Raw genomic sequence first — 20,496 nt, 5'->3', positions numbered from 1 at the left:
ATTTTTTTCCCCATCCCTATTAAAGAACTGTGATTTCCTGCTCCCATATTTTTTACCTGAGAACCCCTTATTTAAAATTCATAGCAATTGGGATGGGTGGGGAGGGTTTGCATTCTCCATTTCAGAAGAATCTCCTGCCTTCCTTAGCAAGCACCTGTCTTTCCAAACCGAAACACTGGAGCAGGGTGTGGTGTCATCACCCTTCACCAAAATGTGAAGAATTCCCAGCTTTTCCCAGCCTGAGCTGCACCTAGCCCTCCAAAACAAGAATATCTCAGCCTGGCTTTCCCTGGAGCGAGCTCTCTTTGCAGTCCATGCTGGCTATTTTTTTTTTAATTATTATTAAAAATTATTATTATTATTATTCTGCAGAATTAGAAACACCAGGAAAGGTAAAACCCTCCCCGTGCAGCAAACGGCCTCATCCTGCAATCTGACCGTTTTTCTCTTTCACCCCAATAATTCTGGAGGAAATTTCAAAACAAAACTGATTCTACCTCCCATTAATACTGCCAAATGAGTCACCCCCATGCATAGCCCTAATACAGAAAAGGAGCATTTTCTTTTGCTTCCATAAAAATATCCAGAGGGCCGTGGCAGGGAGAGTAAATTGAGAAGAGCAAAGTTAAACAAAACCAGTCTCGAACACTTTCTGCAACTCCATTGTCTGCTTGGCCTTGTGCAGGAGGGGAAAAAACAAAACAAAAAAAAACCTGTAGGTTTGCACTGAACACGTTCTAGAGTTGGAGAAATCCTCAGGAAGCCCCAGTGGCCGTTTGGCTGTTTGAAATCCCTCCCAGCCTGCTCACACAGATGGGATTTGTATTTTCTGCCTCGGTCGGCCCATGGCAGGGGACTTGCTTGCAGTGTCACCCCCAAATCAGCTGAAATTGGCCCAACTTTGAGGTCCAAACGCAGGGCAGATTTATGGGGTGTGGATGGGGTCATTTCTGGGGCCTGGAGAACCAGGATTCCAGAGAGAGCTGAGTGAGCAGGCTGGACAGAGGTGCTCTCCAAGGCTGAACCTCCCTCCCACAGAATCCCTGGAACTGGGGCTCTGTTCAACCCAGAGCCCCAAGATTTGGAAATGAAGAGAAAAAAAAATTACATTTCTTTTATGATTTATTGACCAAATGTTGGAGTTTTCCATCTTGCATTGCACTGCAGCTTCAACCACGACAACTGAGAAATAAAAAAATCAAAATTATCAACACGGGTCGTTGCTTTGACACAGAAATGCTTCAAAATTCAGTGGTTTTTTCTTTCTAAAGGGTCTTATGTTCATCTCAGGGAAAAAAAAATAAATTAAAAAGCATTTTCAAAGCAAATCTGGAATTATTTTTGTCATCCTCCAGCGAGCAGGATTCAAATTAGGGGAGCATAAAGTTCAATATATTCTTCACTTGTAGTGAATGTGTGAATTTTCCAGAAGGGAAGGGAGAAAAAAGGGAGACAGGCAGAAAACTGGAATAACTCACAGTAAATATCTGTCTAAAACAGCCAGAATGACAAATATAAAAATATCTAAAATATAAAAACATAAAAATATTTAATGGCATCATCAAATATTCACTATATCAAGCAGTTTTTAGAGGATGATGAATGACTGGAGATCTCTATTAATCTAGATCTACTATTAATTCCAGCCCTGTTCAATTCACCCTTTTTCCTACTGGCATCATTGTGAAGAGCATTTGAATATAAAATGAGGATTTTCCTGCCTTTTAATCCACCTCAGGCTGAAAACACGAGGCACAAGACAAGGAATTTAATGAGTTTGCCCCACAGACAGAGCAATTTCTGCTCACAAGACTTTTTAAATGAACCTCAGGGATTCTGGAATGAATTGATTCCCATTTTTAGTCCCACTGGAAGTTTCTCCACTGCTTCATGCAAAGCCCATCGGGAACAATGGAAATTTTTCATTTCCAGCGTGGGATTTTCAATAAGACCCCAAGCAGCCATGAAATTAAAGCAGCTCTATAAAATGAAGCATAAATACACCCAGAAATCATCTTTAAATTGTTCAGAATTTCATGGAGAATAAGATGATTTGGGGGTTTTTTTTCCTACAGGATTATGGATTCACAGGCAGGAATGGGATTTCCCATCAGATATCAAGAGCTGGCTTGAAATATCTGTACAAAAAAATAAATCACATTTCTTTTCAGTGACACAGAATTCCCATCATTCCAGAGGGAAGATAATCATTCTGCACAATTCTAGAAGACCCACCCCGAGTGATGCTGCTTGTCTTTTCAAAAAGTGTTAAGAATACATGAAAATTCACCATTTTTAATGCAACTCCAGAAGTTCCTGACTTAGGTTCTCAGATTTAAAGAGTTTTTAGGGAGTTTTTCAGCCCTTTGTTCCAAATGCAGGAGGCAACGTGGTGCAGGCTCAATTATTTTTCATTTCATTTGAGATTTTTTTCCACTCTGCCTCTGTCTTCCTCTCTCTATTCTTCACATAAACAGCAACATAAATATATATAAATACAAGTTCTGCAGTGTCTGTGCATCCATATTCTCCTTTTTTAGTGCTTTTCAGCTGAGAGAAACCCAGCCCCTCTTGGTTCATTCCAGCACCAGGGGCTTTGGGGATGGATTTCAGCATCAATCCCCCAAAGCCTTGTTCCCTCACCCAAGTCAATGATTGCATTATTATTTCTTCTTCTGTCTTGGAGGGGCTGATGAGATCATTTATTGTTTTTAAGGGTTAATAGAGCCTGTCAGGGTCTTTTTGCCTCACTGCTGCAGCAGGATCAGTAACAGCTCCCAGCTCCATGATGCTAAATCAGACCACACTTTCCTGAAGAAAAGAAAAAGGGGAAAAAAAAGCAAATTTAGCATGGAGAGAGCAGAAGCTGTTCAGTCTGGTTTAAAGGAAGGGAGGGAGGGAGCCGGGGGGAACAGGGACTAACTTTGGAGAGAAAATAACAAACTTTAAGTCCTGAGGTCTTTCCTCTATATTGAAAAGGCAGTTTGGAAAGGAAATTAGTAAAAACAAACAGAAGGTGCCAAGGTTTCTTTATCATACCTGGAGTAGGATATGCTGAATTCCACAAGGCCTCGAGCTGGCGCCTGGTGCTGCCTCGGAAAAAAATGGTACCCACGGCTCCATAAAATGATCTATTGGGACTTCAAAGTCGTGGCAGCCCCGTGTGGCACAGGATGTGCTCAATTAATTATGTGATTTTTAAATGACAGGGGTTGGGGAAAGTAAAAATAATATAAAAAGGGCAAGGGAAAAAAAAAAAAAAAGAGAGAAAGAAAAAGAACACGCTGGAGAAGCAAAAAAAAAAAAAAAAAAAGGGTTTTTAAAGAAAATAATATTAGGGGAAAAATGGGAGAAGTAAACTGAAAGGCCTTGTTGTCTGTCTGCCAAACAGCAGCAGCAGATAAGGGCCGGGGTTGCCGTGGAAACTCAGGCCCGTAGGAGACAGAATCCAATTTCAGAAACCACAAAATCAACATAAACGTGTGCAAAAATAAAAAGGTTTGTTTGGCAAGTAATGAGGAGAAGGCTCCCAATGTATAAAGCAGACGAACCGGGGTGACCTCGGCCAGCTCCGAGCCCGAAGAACCACGATGTCCCCGCGGAGGTGGCACCTCTGGGAGGAGCAGGGACACCAGCAGCCCCTGCCACCCCACTGCCACCCTGCCCTGGGACATCCAGCCCCACCTCCCTCTCCCTGTGCCCTTTAATGAAGGAATATTCATTAATCATAATGATAATAATTCATTCATAAATACATTAATGGGAGTAATCTCATTTTAAGCCTGCAAAGAGGATTCACTTGTGATGCTTTTAATTCGGTTTGCCCACTAACTGTGTACAAAATCAGTATATATGAAGTAAATTCAACTTTTTTGCCCTCAATGTGGCCAGGAAAAGACCTTAAACCATTTTCAAGTTAGGGAGATTTGGCAATTACAACTTCTGCATTTTCCTGGAAAAAATCTCATAGTGGTTATCACAATATAAAATTGACATCACTGAAAGGAGCAGGGACACGACCAACTCCTGCCACCCAACTGCCACCCTGCCCTGGGACATCCAGCCCCACCTCCCTCTCCCTGTGCCCTTTAATGAAGGAATATTCATTAAAGCACTGGGAGTAATCTCATTTTAAACATGCAAATATTTAGAGATGATGCTTTTAATTCAATTTCCACCAAGGTATTGCCCACTAACCATGTACAAAACCATTATATATTAAGATAATTCCTCCTTTATTTGCCCTCAATGTGGCCAAGGAAAGACCTTAAACCATTTTCAAGTTAGGGAGATTTGGCAATTACAACTTTTGCCATTTTCCTGGGAAAAAAATGTTGTAGCCACTATCACAATATAAAATTGACATCACTGAAAGGAGCAGGGACATGACCAGTTCCTGCCACCCTGCTCTGGAATATCCAGCCCCCACCTCCCTCCCCCTTTGCCTGGGGAAGGAGAATTTCTCCTCTGCTGCACTTTTCCACCAGGATGGGACTCAGCTCCCCAAAATTGAGCTCCTAACCCACAGGCAGACACCAAAAGTCAGTGTCAGTCCCTAAACTGGGCTCCAGAAGCCGGAAATGAGAATTTCTCCTTCTCTCCTGCACTTTTCCACCAGGATGGGACTCCAAAACTGAGCTCCTAACCAACAGGCAGACACCAAAAATCAGTGCCAGACTTCCACCAAGCTCCAGAGACCTGGAAAATCGAATTTCTCCTTTTCTCCTGCATGTTTCCACCAGGATGGGACTCAACTCCCCAAAAATGAGCTCCTAACTCACAAAAAGACACCAAAAAGCAGTGCCAGTCCCTAAACTGAGATCCAGAAGCTGGGAAAAAGAATTTCTCTTTTTCTCCTGCACATTTCCACCAGGATGGGACTCAGCTCCCCTAAAAGGGCTCCTTACTCACAAAAAGACCCCAAAAATCAGTGCCAATCCCTAAACTGGGCTCCAGAAGCCGGGAAAGAGAATTTCTCTTTTTCTCCTGCATGTTTCCACCAGGAGGGGACTCAGATCCCCAAAATTGAGCTCCTAACCCACAGGCAGACACCAAAAACCAGTGCCAGCCCCTCTGCCAAACTCCAGAGGCCTGGAAAAGAGAATTGCTCCTTCTCTCCTGCCCATTTCCACCAGGCCAAATATAATGAGGGCCTATATTTTAATGGGCAGTAATGTTTAATATTTGACATTAGGTAAATACGCTCTCCACGCCACCAGGATAATTTCACACAGCTCCAGGGTGGAGCTTTGAAAAGCTGCTGGGTAATGGAGTTCAAACTCTCAAGGCTGGGACTGTTTGGAAAGTCCCACCCTTAATCTGGGATCGTTACAAACCTTTCCCAGCCTGTAAATCTTGGGGTTTGCAAGAATGGTTCCACCGAAAAAATAAAAATCCAGCACCTGAGGTCGGATCTTGTGAGGGTGGGGGGTGCTCCTGAGGACAAGCAGTGATGTCACAGCAAGGAAAATTTCTATTTCTGAAAAAAAAAAAAAGAAAAATAAAAAATAAAAAATACAAAAAAAAAAAGAGAAAAGCCTTGGCAATGCAGAGCCACGGAAAAGGACATAAAGGGCAAAAATATAGAGCTGAAATGTAAATAGGTTTTATAAAATATGGCTCTGGGTTTGTCCATGCCTCACAAAAGGGCTTGAAATATCTGGATATATTGTAAAGTATTTTTTAAATCATTTTTTAAGTACTTTAGCAGTCTATCTAGGGCAGTTCAGTGGAAGGGAGCAGCAGGGCTGGGTTTAAAATGATGGATATTTTAGAATGGAGCTGTAAATCTTTCCAGGCTCACAATCTGCTTCCCTTTGAAAAAGGGGTGATGGCAAATGGAAATTTACAGTTGTAAGGAATCGTGTTTGGTGTCGATGCAGCAAACATGGAGCTGCTCCTTTTGAGGGGGGATTCTCCTCACTGGCCTCAAATCAGAGGGGAAAGATCCCCAAAAAGGTTTTTGGGGAGGATGCCCTGATCCAGCAGGGGTTAAACCTTCAAAATGCTGCTTAGGGCAGGGGAGAGCTTCAAATGAGTTCAATGAAACAATGAAGAATTTATTAAATAGGGCAAACTTTTGGAGGGAAAAACATGGAAATGATGGGGGATTTTTGAGCAGCAAATCAACTTGGCTGAAGTGGTGCCTGGACTGCAGCAATTCCAAGGTCTGGGTTTGGTGGGATCAGAGGGAATCCAAATTCCAGGTGGGTCCAGCTGCTGCTCCCCTTTTCCTGACAGTGCTCACCAACATCCCCTGGGTTTTCCTGGGGCTCTGATGGGAGGGAAGAGGCAAAATGTGGAATTAACAGGGCAGTGGAAGCAGCTCTGAGCTTCACCCAGCTCAGGAATAACACCTGGGCCATTTGGGGTGCCTGCCCTGAGGATGGATCCTGCTCCCAAACACTGACCTGGTCACCACTCCAATGCTTCTCCTCCATGATTTTCCTGTCCCAGATGATAACAATGCAATAAATTCTCCTGAAACAGAATAGCAGAGCCTCCTTAAACCACAACACTGAGAACAGGACTTGTTTTTCAAAAGAAAATTAAAGAGCTTGTTGTGTGATTTATCCTCTCTTGCTGCCCCTGCGAGGCAGAGCTCATTTTTCCATTACAATTCAGCTCTCCCAGCACAAGGAAGAAAAATGCCAGCAAACAGCACATTTGTTAGGGCTGCTTGAGCTGGAATAAACTCCAGGTTGCACCTTTTTCTGTTTCATCCACCTCCCAGCGCTGTGCTGTCCCATCAGGGGGATTTTTCAGGAACAGAGCAGCGAGCAGAGGTGCTCAGCTCTCCCTGACTCAGTGGTTGGGTGATGGAGCTGGGTGGCTGCTGGGGACATTTTCTGCCCAATGTCTCACCCAGAGCAGCTCTAAGCTGAAAACCAGGCAGCGAAACGAGCTCTGGTTTTGGTGAGGTTGATTAAGCAAGACAAAATCAATTAATGTCTGAGACCTCGCAGGTTCCTGAAGGCAAATTGTTCCAATTACCAGCACCTAAGAGAAAATTAGGAGCAATTAAAAGGAGCAGCTGGGATTTCACTGAGTTACTCTTGTCACTGTCATCTCTGTCCCATTCCAGGCTCATTAAAAAGGTATTTTGCCCGTCACAATTTTCTTTAAGGGTGGCATTTTTCATTTTAAATAGTTCCAACCGCACTTGGTACATTGGGGAGTGTTCCCTGAAGTGGAGATGGGTGAGGGATGTGAGTGCTTTATATTGACTGGGGTTCTGTTGCTGGTACAAATTCCAAGAGCTGATTTTCCTGAGAAGGCTCTGGAAAGTCCAGAGCTCTGTTCACAGCTTTGGCCTTCCCGTAATGTCTTAGAAAAACAAAGAAAAATCCATTTTCTCTCCATCATCTCCCCTGAAACAAAGCAACAGGGGCTGGTTTTATTGGGAAAAAAATAAACAAACAAACTCACAAACCACACCTGAGTCCAGAGAAGGCTTCGGTCAAGGATCTTTGAAATTGGAATTTATCCCACTTCACTCCAGCTCTCACACAGAACCTGGGAATTTCGATGTTGATTCCTCAGCATCACACAGGAAACAGGAATCCCAGTTTATGATATTCCCTCAGAGACTTTACCACCCTTAACTCGCTCCAACCAAAAGACAAATCCACTCTCCGTGGTCTGGCACTGCCAAATCCAACCTTCCCCATCTGCCCTTTCCTTCCTGTCACCAGTCATTCTGCTCCAGGCCTTCTCCCACCTGCATTCCCAAATCTTTAGGATGTTCTGGATATTTCCCATCACCTGCAGCCTCAGCCTCATCCCAGTGCTTTGGGTGCTGGGGTTTCCATGGAGCTGTTCACGGTGGAAGGGCTCCTGCCCAGCAGGGAAGGCTCCTGGACACTGGGAGGGAGGTGGGAGCAGCCCCAGGAGTGGGGAGGAACAAAGTCACTTTTCTTGGATTTTCCCCCTGGATTGATCCAGCTCAGCTCTTCACCCAGTCCCCACCACCGCTGAATCCAAATCCCTTTGTAAAAACGGAGGCAAATCCCACCAGCAGCCAAGTTGGGCTCAAATGCCCACAGTGAGGGGTTTTTTGGCAAGAGAGGCTTTGCAGCCACGCCAAATCACTGCCCAAACACTGCTGGGGACATGGCAAAGAGGAGTAGCTGGAGATCATGGAATCATGGAATCAATAATGTTGGAAAAGAACTTTAAGATCATCCAGCCTAACCAGCACCCCCGTGGTCACCACTAATCACATCCTCAGTGCCACACCCACGGGTTTTTTTGGACACTCCTGGGGATGGTGACCCCACCACTTCCCTGGGCAGCCCATTCCAAACCTGACAATCCGTTTGGTGAGGAAATTCTGGGAGAAAGAGAGGAAGAACTCTGCAACAGGCAAATGGAGAGGGGATGGGAATTCCTGCCTGGAACTGGAGCAGGAACAACTCCTGTGCAAAGGAAAGAGGTGGACAAGACCCCTCCCCAGGGAGATGAGGAGGAGAGACCAGGCTGCAGCTCCCAGCAGGACTGAGGAAAAGCCAGGGAGAATCCAAGCCACACTTTTCAGGGAGTCAGGACTGCGTTTGTTGTTGGACATTTCAAAGGTTAAGAGTGTCCCCGGTGAAACACCGGCTCTGAGACTGGGAGGTACCACCCAAGGCAAAAAAAGCAAATTAAAAAATAAGCCTCACACCCACCAGTCTGCCACCAAATGTGCCCTGTCATGCCGAGGCCCTGCTGGAGGAGAGGAGAGGAGAGCAGCTCGTTCCAGCCCTAATAATTCTGATGATTCATCGCTCCGAATTACCCGAGCTCTTTGGGGACAGGAGCAGCAGGATCCCGCTGCTGCTGCTGCTGCTGCTGCCTTTGGGATAATAAACACTCCTGGTAAACACTCCTTCCCCAGCCCCTAAATATCCACCTCACCCCAAAAATGAGTCACAGCTCCCACCCGTGCTGAGCAGCGCCACCGTGCCACCCCGCGCCACCGCCGTGGGATCTGCTGGATGAATAAATAACTCTGGGATTTATCTGTTGGGATGGGGATGCCCAGACAGACAGACAGACACACACACACACGTGTGTGTGCACACTCACACGCGTTTCAGGGGGAGAAAAAAGGGGTTTTTGGTCAGAGGGAGCAGGGAGGGCTCCGTGCCAAGGAAACGCCAGCGAGCGGCGCGTTCCACCGGAGGTGTTGACAGTGGATAATAAATCCCGGCCTTACCTAACATTTACAGGAACATTAGAAAATAAAGTGAAACGGCGTGAGCTGGTTCCCAGGGCAACCAGACAAACACAATAAACAGGCCTCAGAGGCAAGAGTAACTTACACCATCCTCCTGGGGCTCAAATATATCACTTTACATTAGCCTTCTGCTGGGGCTGCTCCTGAAAGCTCTTTGTTTTATTATTATCTGGGAAAAAAAATTAAAAAAAAAAGACAAAAAAAAAAAGGTATTTTCTCAGTGCAGATCGGCGTGAAATCGAAGAGTTCCTTTGGTTGCTGGTCTTTATAGGTCTTTTACTGCACATTAAAGCTCCTGTGCAAATAAGAATGACTATTAATAAATCTTTATAAAGAACTGCGTCCCTCTCCTGCAGAAGAATATTATTAATAAGGTGCCCAGAAGCCAGAGCTTTTGCTGGCCCAATAAAAACCAGTTTTCTGGGGTGTTTTTCCTCAATACAGATACAAAATTAACTGTCAAATATATGGGGTGGCTAAGCCAGATTATTTTCCCGATTCAACAGCCTTCCTCCAGCTCTGCCTGTAACCAGACCTAGGGTTTGGATCTTGCTGTCACTAATTTTAGGGGAATGTCCTGGACCCAGCCAGGTCATAGGAGCTCAGGCTCATTAAACCCCAGCACAATCTGTACAAAATCATGACATTTAGTTCTAAAAAGCAGCCAGTAAATCTCTCTTCACCTGCCCACGGTGGGCCCGTGCACATATTCCATCACTGTTTTCAGATGCAATCCCTAAACACATAATTTTCGGGATGACACCATCCAGGAGCAGGGAGATGGGAGCAGGAAGGTGAGATTTTGAGAGACAAAGTTTGGGGAGGATGTGACAGCTTTGGGAACACGACCTTAGAAGCTGCTCAGCTTTTTTGAGACCACCCACGTGTGATTTACCCCCCGGTGCACCACCAGTGCTGAAGGGACCAATTTTGGCCATTTTTCCCCCCGTCCTGCCCACCCACTGCTGCAAATGTTGTGCTCCAGGCTCTCTTATTTATCCTTGCTGAGCCACCTTTTTGTGGTTTTCCGGGATTGTTTGGGCTTGTGCTGTCCCAGGATGGACAAACACGGGGTGGCTCCAGCCTGGAGCACTGTCCTGGTCCTTCTGACTGGGATGAACTGGGTGACTCAAAGGCAGCACATGGAACATGTGAATCTGGGAATCCTAAAAGAGGCAGCAGGGCTCACTCAGCTCCTTTTCCTCCACTCCTGAGCTGTCCCTTTGGGAAGAGCGAGATGGGAATTGCCTGGGAGCAAAGGGGAATTGCCAGGGAAGAGCCCCAGGTTTCCAGCAGCACTCCAGCAGCCTCCTCCCTGTGCTCTCCAAGGTTTTCTGCGCAGGAATGACTCTTGGAAGGGTGGATGCCAGCCTGGCTGACAAGGGAAGGGCGGGGGCATCACATGTTCCTGATTTCTTTGCCACATTTAGCTCCATCCTCTCCAGACTCGCTCTGGGGTGGAGTGACCCTGCCAAAAGCTGCTGGGAGCACATCCCCCCCTCCAGCCTGGTGGGTAAGAGCTGAGTAAAGGCAGAGCTGACAGAGTGGAGGTGGCTTTTTTCCCTTATTTTCATCACTAAATCACTGCCCTATCGATGACTAATTAGAATGAGTGAGGTCCGGACGGCCAGAGCCTTTAATGAGGCCAATTAAGGACCTGAGTGTTTTCATAACGTGCCCATTTTCCTAGAAAGACTAAGCAGCAATGGAGGTCCCACCTCCTGCTCCAGACCCAGGCCAGCAACTCGACCCTGCAGGACTTAATAAATAAAAATTCAGCTGTGATAAGGGAGAGCCCAGCGCAGGTTTCCAGCAGGGAGGCTTCATGTCCTGCCTCAGCCTCCCCGATTTCTGCCAGAGCTCACCCCAAACCCCTGAAAGCCCTTTTTTGGGAGGGGTGTCCATCTTCTCTGGCTCCATCTGATGGGGTTTTTTTGCTGCTCTCCTGAGTCATGGTCATGAGGAGAGGAGCTGTAACACCGTGAGGCAGAATTTCCTATTTCTAACCTGGGCACGGAGCAGCTCCCGAGGTTTCCACCCTTGTTTTGCAGGTTTGCAGGAGGGTGTCCAAGCAACTGCTCTGGAGTGTTTATTTGAGCTCCAGGAGCTTCCTGAGGCTCTGTTGTCCCAAGGGCCATTTCTGTCTGGCCACCTGAGGTTTGCAGAGCCTCCATTCCTGCCCTTCACCACCACCTGAGCACCTCTGGAGTTTTTAGCCCGTTGTTTTTAACAAAACTGCTGGGAAAACGTTTGGATTTCACAGGTGGGGAATGCAGGGGGAGAAGGACTTCTTGTGTTGCACAGAAGGCAGGAGATAAAAGAGAAGATCCCCAATTTCCCAGCTCAGGCTGGAATTTAGCTGCCAAATCAATCCACTTGCTCCTTGGTGAGGGAAGCAAACAGAATCCAATTCTTTTAAGGGTCAGGTATCTGCACCTTGACTCTGATTATGAAATGCTCTTGGACAAGGAAAACCTGATTAAAATGCTTCCAGTGGGGATGTTCAGATGAAAAACTCAGACTTGCAGCCACTTCTGCTTTCAAGTGATTTGAGGGATGCAAAATTTCTCTCAGTCCTGGACTGGTCTGCAGGCACAGAATTTAAACATTGTTCTGTTTTATAAATGAAAACCCCAATTTTATTTTTTTTTTTATCCTTCTATTCCAAACCATCTTATTTTTTTTTAAGCAGCAGATTTTTTTTTTTTTAATTTCAATAATCCAAAGGGCTGGATAATGAGTCCATTTTAACATTTCCAATTTTAGAGTAACTCCACCTGATCCTCAGCTGGGTTTCAGGGTAGCTGAGGTGTTCCAGGGCTCCTCAGGTGAGCCAGGTCTCTCCCCTGGGAAGGGGCAGCTCAGGAATTTTGTGCATTCCAGAATGTCCAAGGGCTGCTTGGAAAGGAGCACGTCTGAGTGCACTGGGCTGGATCAACCACAGGCTCTGTGAGGTTTGTGGTGTGTCTGAGTGGAACAATGGCAGCCCCAGTCCATGGGAGAGTTCCCGGATCTGGGAGGTTTATATGGATTATATACATTCCACGGAACAGCCCCTGGGCTCCAGGAGAGCTGCAGGGCAGTGGGATCCTGGGATGTGTGGGAAAAATCACAGAATTCCTGCAAATCTCACCCTTCCCAAGCGTCCCAGGGGGTTGGGTCCCCGTCCTGCTGAGGACCAGACAGTGAGCACAGCGCAGAAAACAACAATTCTTGTGATAAAAGGGTTGTTTGGTGTTTTTTCCCCTCAAAAATCACAGGAATTCCAGGCTTTAGGAAAACTGGGGCTCTAAAATGTCCACCTTGGCTGGTAAAACTCCCAAGCTGCTCCAGAAGTGATTCCCTACTGGAAGCATCGCTGTAGTTCTCAACATGTGAGGGGCAGGGAATAACTGGGACAATGAACCCAAATGAACAGAAATAAATAAATAAATCTGGAGAGAAACCCCTGGGGTGAGGAGGGGAGACCAAACTCTACCCTGCTTTCCTTCAGGACAGAAAAATGGGAATGAGGCGCCAAATTTCCAAACATTTCATGCAAAAAAAATGCACCTGGCAAGGGGGCAGAGTGAATATCTGAGAGCAAATGGGTGCCTGGGATGTATTCCTGGGGAAATGGGGATTTACAGGGAGAGCCAGAGAGCAGAAACCCTCAGAGCTGAGGATGAGGGAGCAGCCAGAGCCTCGCAGGGAGCACGAGGCCATTCCAGGGCAGAAAAGTCTCCTGGGAATCTCTGACGTATTTTGGGGCTAAGCTGAGGCAAACAGGAAAAGGACTTAGAGCAGGGGAGAGACAGCCTAAAACCCTGAGGTTGGGCTGCCTTTGTAGTTATTTGTGGTTATTTGGGGTGCTTTCACTCGTGGTTTCTATTCTTCCCCTCATCCTTGAAAAATGTGACAAATTCCATAAGGTTTCTGACCAGTCCAGCCCTGCAAAACCATTCCCACATCCCAGCTTCAAACTGGGCTTTCCATGCTGGACATCCAGTGCCTCAGGGTTACACAGATGGTGGAAAGCTACCAGGCCTATTTCTCCATTTCTTTCATTCTTCCCTGATTTATTTGGGTGTTTATTCCTTGATTTATTGTTTGATTTATTTATTATTCCACCAGCAGCTCCCTCTCAGTGCTCGGAGAGCCTGGAGAGCTCCTTGGCCAGGATGATTTTTGGGATGTTCTCTCTCAGGTTGCCTTTGATGCCTCAGGTTCAGCTTTTCTATTTTTCAGGTTCTGAGCTGCTTCAGTGTGTGGGTCTGGGCTCACACCAGGGGATGCTGAGCTCTGTGCACAGAGCAGGGACACAAAACAATTCCTGCTCCAGCTGGGCACCAAGGACAAATGATCCCAATCCCAGCCCAGGAGCACAAACCCCGTGGGCTGGAGAGAGAAAAACAAGCAGGGTGGGGCTGGAAGGGCTAACCCCTGGGTGTGGAGGTGGGGATGGTGGGGATGGTGGGGATGGTGGAGGTATTTTTGGATTTTGTGGGATTGCGTGGATGGTGTGGGTTTGTGTAGGATTGTGTGGATGTCACCGACATGTTTGATGAAAAATCCTTTCCTTGGGATTTTCCCTCCTGAGAAGCTGAGAGGCCTCAGGAACAAAATGCAAACAGTGATTGTCTGCTGCTGTGGGATGCAGCAGGTGGAGCTGGGATTGGGCTCATGTGGTTGTTTCTAATTAATGGCCAATCCCAGTCCAGCTGTCCAGACTGTCTCAGTCAGAGACAAACCTTTGTTATTGATTCCTTTTCTATTCTTAGCCAGCCTTCTGATGAAATCCTTTGTTCTATTCTTTTAGTATAGTTTTAATATAATATATATCATAAAATAATAAATCAGCCTTCTGAACATGGAGTCAACTTTCTCATCTCTTCCCTCATCCTGGCACCCCTGTGATCACCATCACATGTGGATTCTGTGGATTGTGTGAATTTTGTGGATTTTGTGGAGGATGTGGAGGGTGTGGGTCATGTGGAATTGTGTAGATGGTGAGGATCATGTGGATTTTATTGATTGTGTGGGCTGTGTGCATTTTTTCATTGTGTAACCTCCACAAAGCTGCTCCTTTGCCAGGCAGCCAAAACCCAGTGTCTTTTACACTCCATGGCCAAAACCCACCCTGGTCCCACCAAAATGGGCTAAAACCTGGTGATTTCCAGGACCAGGGGACCTCTATCAGGAATTTTTCAGACCTCCAGCAGATTACAGTTTTCCTCCACAAAGCAAACCCTCCTCCCCCAAGGGGACCCTCCAAGCCAGGAGCTCCAAATCCTCTCAGAGCACACTCAGCCTGGCGAGATTTTAATCTGAATTTGTCACTGAATGGGATGGGATTGGAATTGTGGAGCTCCCCACTTGTCCAAGTGGGAATCAGAGCCCTGGTTCCGTGGCAGCTCGAGCTGGGCTGCATTTACAGACCTGCAGTGGAATTCGTGAGCCACTCACTCCCAGAATTTCCAACAAATGTCACCAAGATTTGTTTGTTTTATAGGAGGAAATCTCCAGGCTGAGTTTTCAACAATAAAAGCTGTTTTAGTGCCTTTCCCCCGTTTCCAGATTAGTGCTGAGTGTGCTTTGCTTTGCTGCTCTGTTTTGCTTTAAAGTGCCTGAGTTTCCTAAAAAATCAAGGGGAAAGAGCAGGGAGGGAACATGGAGTTTTTTCCAAAAAAAGTGATGAATCCTAATGATAAATAGAAGTGAAGGATCTGTTCTTTGGGGTGCCACAGGAGAGCAAGATGTTCCTACAAATTTATAGGAGAATAAGAGAAGGAAAAATAACTTTCTATCAACTTCCATCAGATTTATTTAAAGAGGAATCAATGAATAAATAAATAGCTGATTAGGGTGCCCCGAAGTGTTCTTTAGAACTGATTTAAGGAACACTGAGAGCAAATTCTGAGCTAAGATCTGATCCCATTAAGCCTCCTCAGGACTCCTTGGCTGCTTTTCCACTAAACAACCAAGGCCGGTCTCTGATAGAAACACTGGGGCTTGAGAAAATTAAAATATTCCAGCAAAATGCTTGGTTTGCTGGAGAAAACCAGGTTTTTCTTAAACATCCTGGAACACATTAAAAGTTTCTTGTCTTTACTGAAAGCTAAAACATTTCATTTAATGCCTGAAAAGAGTCTGTTTGGAAGGAAAATCCACACAGTTTTTGGAGAAGTGTTTCAGTTGTCTCCTTTTTGCTCTGTGGGTGACTGGGATGGGAAACTGGGGCTCCCAGGAAGGGATACCCCAAGATAAGGTGGGAAAAATGGGCTTTAATTCATCCAAACTGCAGCTCCCCAAACTCAACACCATCAACCTTTCACCTTTTCCAAGTTAAAATTCAGTTTTAACCCAGCTAACATTCAGGAATGTTCTTTTCCCTTCCCCTTCCATGACCCCCACCAAACCCTGGGATATTTGGAGCCTGGGGAACATTTGCCATGAGGGAATGGCACGGAGCTGGCCTTGGGCTTGGAGCTGGAGAATTTATGGCTAAATTAACATTACAAATGGAAACTGTCCTTGCAGAGCCCTCGGAGCTCTGACAGCACAGTCAGCACATCCAAGTGGGGCTGGAAAAAACTCCCTCATTCCCTCGATCCTTGAGGGTTGTTTTGATCTTCCCTGGAGTTTCTGTGTCCCAGAAATCATCTGTTCTCTAAATGATCCCTTGCACGTTCTGCAGCTTCCACGCTTTCCCAGCCCTTGCTTCTTGTAACCAGGTTCTTTTTGGAGGATTCCTGGATTTTCCTATTGAAAATTTGGATTTTTCCCTGCCTGCCCTCAGTTGTCCCATGGTGTCTTGGTTTGGAAAGACAAGAGTCTGCTAAGGAATGCAGGAGCCTCCCTGAAATTGAGAGTGCAAACCCTCCCCACCCCTTCGAATTTTTGTAAATTTTAAATTAAGGGGCTGTCAAGCAAAGATTTGGGAGCAGGAATAACAGTTCTTTAATAGGGAAGAAAATAAAAGGATAAAATGAGCAATGCAGTGAACCAAACCAGCACTGCCAGAGCCAGAGCACAGCCTGGCACCCTGTGGGTCAGGGTGCTGCAGCAGGGCCATTGGAATTGTGGCTCAGCCCTCCTGCAGGGCCAGGGGTGGTTCTGCTGGAGCAGGGATCCTGGAGAAAGGTGCAGAATCCTCTGGAGATCCAGGGGCAGAGGCAGCTGCTGCTCCTCTGGGAATGCAGTGGAGAAGCCGTGCTGGTGCTCCAGAATCTCCAGATTATATCCGGGTAGGAATGCTTGGCTCCTCCCCCTGGGCTGACATCTCCCAATGGGATGCTGCAGTTCTTATCAGCCCTGCAGGGACATCCAATGGCCTCTTATCAGCAGGTGTGATTGTGATCACTCAGAGAATTGCCCACCTGACAAAAGCCAGCTGCCACCCAGATGGTGACAGAATACATCCTGCCTTGCAGTCTGGAACACCCTGATCCATGAGCAGTGACTTCCAGGGCAGCTGGGTTCCCCTGCCTGAAATTCCCTGTATAAACATAAGATCATTCCCATTTAACATTCCCATTTTTAATTCCACGTTTCCGGGGGTCCCCACCGTTATTATTTTGTTCAAATCGGGGTGCTGACAATCTGTGGACATGGATTTTTTTTGGGTATCTGTGCACAATTCCAGCACTGGCTGAAATTTTTGGAGGAATCCCAGGGTTTACTCATTATCACTTTAACCACGATCCACAAAGGAGAGGGCACAGGGGGAAACATCCAAGGAAAACAGATAAAATCTTATCCCCAATGTTTTGACAGGGTTTGCCTGGATGTTTACAGGATGGGGTTCCTGCTGTGAAAGAGAAAGAGAGTTATGATTTTTATTTTTTCTTCCCAAAAAGAGGAGGAATTGGCTTTCTAGGACAGTTTTCTTTATGGATTCTCCAGAAGGAAATTCTGCACTGTGGGGAGAGGGAGGCTGGAGCAGAGCAGGAGGTTGGGATGATGCCCTGCAGGGGTTGGAACACCCTGGCCACACATTCCCAAATCTCCTGAACCCTTCCACCCAAAGAAAGGAAAACTTGACATCAAACCCCCCCAAAAACTCCACATTGGGAAGTTGGGACTGGGGCCCGGTGCCGGCTCGTCTCCCCTCTCCCAGCTGGACCCACTGCTGAATCCTGAGGATAAGCAGAAGGGAAGGATCTGTTCTTTGGGAGAGCAAGATGTTCTTACAAATTCAGAGCAGGATAAAGAGGAGGGAAAACAACTTTCTATCAGCTTCCATCAGAGTGATTTAAAATATCCCTGTAAATCCTTAAATAACACCGTGATTGGTCAGCACCCATCAAGTTTCCTCGTTCCCTCGATCCTTGAGGGTTGTTTTGATCTTCCCTGGAGTTTCTGTGTCCCAGAAATCATCCCCTGCACATTCTGCAGCTTCGATGCTTTCTCAGCCCTTGCTGAGATTTCTTTTTGGGGGATCCCTGGATTTTCCTACTGAATTTTGAATTTTTAGCTTCGAATTTTTTTCCCTGCCTGCCCTCAGTGGTCCCACGGTTATCCATGAGCAGTGGCTTCCAGAGCAGTTGGGTTCCCCCCAGATGAAAAGCTCTGTATAAACATAAAAAGGAGGAAAAACAACTTTCTATCAGCTTCCATCAGATTTATTCAAAATATCCCTGTAAATCCTTAAATAACACCATGAGTAGTCAGTACCCATCAAGTTCCCTTAGCTGATCAAAATTCTTTAAATATTTAAATATCTAAATAATTAAATTTTAAAATATCTAAATATTTAAATATTTAGTTATTTAGATATTTAAATATTAAAATATTTAAATCTTCTCTCCATGGCCCAGACAACATCCCGAGGCTTTCCCAACCTCAGGATCCCTCTGGAAAAGGCAGAGCTGGAGCTGGGAGGGATCTCAGGTACTGCAGAGGTGCTGCTGATGAGCTGCTGCCATCCCAGCTCCTGCCCAGCCCCTCTGCTCTGAGCCCCAGTCCCAGCCCTGGAATTACCACCAGGAGCTGTTGCCTGCCCATCATCACTGCTCCCACACTCCATAACTCCCCACACCAAATCCCACCTCCCAAATTCCCAGACTGGCCCGAAATGCTGGGAAAAGAATTGGCCAGTCAGCTCAGGAAGGCTTTAAAAATCAAAAAAGAAAGGTTCCAGCAATCCAGGCTTTTTCTCCCCTCTCAAATCCCACATTTCTGGTTTAATTTTTTGATTTATTTCCACGGGAAGCTAAGGACATGGATTCTTCCCTGTCTGGCAGTGAGATTCTGAACTGTATCTGATTCCTGAGTTATTCACAGATAAATCCTGCAGAAAAATTTCATGTGCTCATTTGAATCTGTCAAATGTCAGGGTTTAGACACAAAATTCAAAATATCTAAAATAGTGGTCATATCCATATTAAAATGCTGTATTTTGGCAGTGCCCTAACAGGTAAAATATCAGCAAGATAAAAATAGCAGTCTGGGTTTTACCCTTGATTGGAAAATCAAGAGTAAAATACTGAATAGTATTGGACAATTATTGCTGAATAATCAGCAATATTTGTCCTAGGAATGCTGCATATGTTAATATTTCAGATGAATATGTCAATGTTAAAAACTATATAGTTTGGAACATGCCCTCCTTTTAAAAATGAATGTAAAATTTGATTTTCAGGTTTGAGGAAAGAAGAGCAGAGCAAACCTGTTCATCCCCTCACAGCAAAAGCAATTAATAAATTAATATTCTGCCAGGGTACAGCTGTAAAATGGTTCCCACCCCACAGGATTTAGCAGGCCAGTCAGTCCCTGAGATCTCTCTGGAAAAAGATCCTGACTGCACAAGAAGAGCCCAGATCCAGTCAGGACTCCAAGTCATGGCACATCCCAGAGCAAAAGGCTCCCCTTGCCCAATTTTCACTGACAGCACAGAGTTTGAATTTCATTTGGCAAAGCCATGGGTCTGATAACTTGTAGAAATCTGTAAGTAAATTTGGGATTATCGAAGAAATGCTTTGCTCTGGATTTCCTCCCTCCTGCTTCTTGCAGGATGGGGAGAGGCTGAGGGCTCCTGCTGGGATTTCCCTGCAGGCTGAGCAAGTGCCAGCATGAAAACACAGGGCTGCACCTCCCCAGATGGACCTCATGGTGCCAAAACTCCCCAGGAATTAGGGCTGGTGGTGAGATTGGAAGCAATTCCCACCTTTGACTGCCAGGATTGCTCCCACAGCAGGACTGGCTGCTCTCCCTGAGCAGGAGGATCCTGTACGCCCCACTGGACCCTGGATTTCAGCACAGGTTTCTCTCCTCTCCATGTGATGCCTTGAGCAGGCTGAGCTGGAGCAGAGGCTGGGCAGAGTCCCAGAATAAAGCAGGGATTGATCCCAAGGATCTCCTCCATGGATCCACCTGGGGCAGCACCAGAGCCCAGCCAGGGCTGCACCCAAGATGACCCAAAATGGCCCCAAAATGCCCGGCCGGGCACGGGGTCTCTCCCTGGGATCAGCTCTGCTCCATTTGCACCTTGCAGTTCATTGTCCCATCCCAGCTTTAGCCCCTGCAGCCCCACCCTGCTTGTTTTTCTCTCTGCAGCCCACGGGGTTTGTGCTCCTGGGCTGGGATTGGGATCATTTGTCCTTGGTGCCCAGCTGGAGCAGGAATTGTTTTGTGTCCCTGCTCTGTGCACAGAGCTCAGCATCCCCTGGTGTGAGCCCAGACCCACACACTGAAGAAGCACAGGACCTGAAAAACAGAAAATCTGAACCTTAAGCATCACATGGCTTCAATTTTGGTGGTTGGTTAACTCATTAAATATTCCATTAAACTGGACAAAACCCCATTTTCCCACTGCAGACTAAGATCAGAGTCGTGCTTAATAAAGCCAGACTGGGAGCTGTAGCACACCTGGAAGGTGAAATCTGGCAGTGCCAGCTGTGAGATGCAGCAGCAGACCTGGAACTCAGATCCTCCTTGTGCCAAAACAAAAGCTGGAGAGGGAGATTGGCATCTCCCTCCTGGCCCTGGGTTTTTGGAGGACTCCCGAAATCCACAGCTCCACAATCAGTTTCCAGCCAATAAAAGGCAGAGACACAGATCCATAAAAAACTTTCTGCATCTCATAAAACATAACATGCAGTTGCTAAATTAGAAATTCAGATCTTCCATGTACTTGGCTGGCTGGAAATGGAGACTGCAAATTGCTTGTTAGAAACCACAGCGTGCTGGGCTGCTTTGGGTTTATTTTTTTCCCCCCAAACTCCCTCTTCCCACTCTGACATCTTTCCTCCTTTTCAGACCAATCTTTCAACCACGGATCCCGAGTCAGAGGCAGATTT

Source organism: Fringilla coelebs (genome assembly GCF_963513975.1).
Source record: "Fringilla coelebs genome assembly, chromosome: 19".
In the NCBI taxonomy this organism is placed as follows: Eukaryota; Metazoa; Chordata; class Aves; order Passeriformes; family Fringillidae; genus Fringilla; species Fringilla coelebs.
This window is presented reverse-complemented; position numbering follows the sequence as displayed.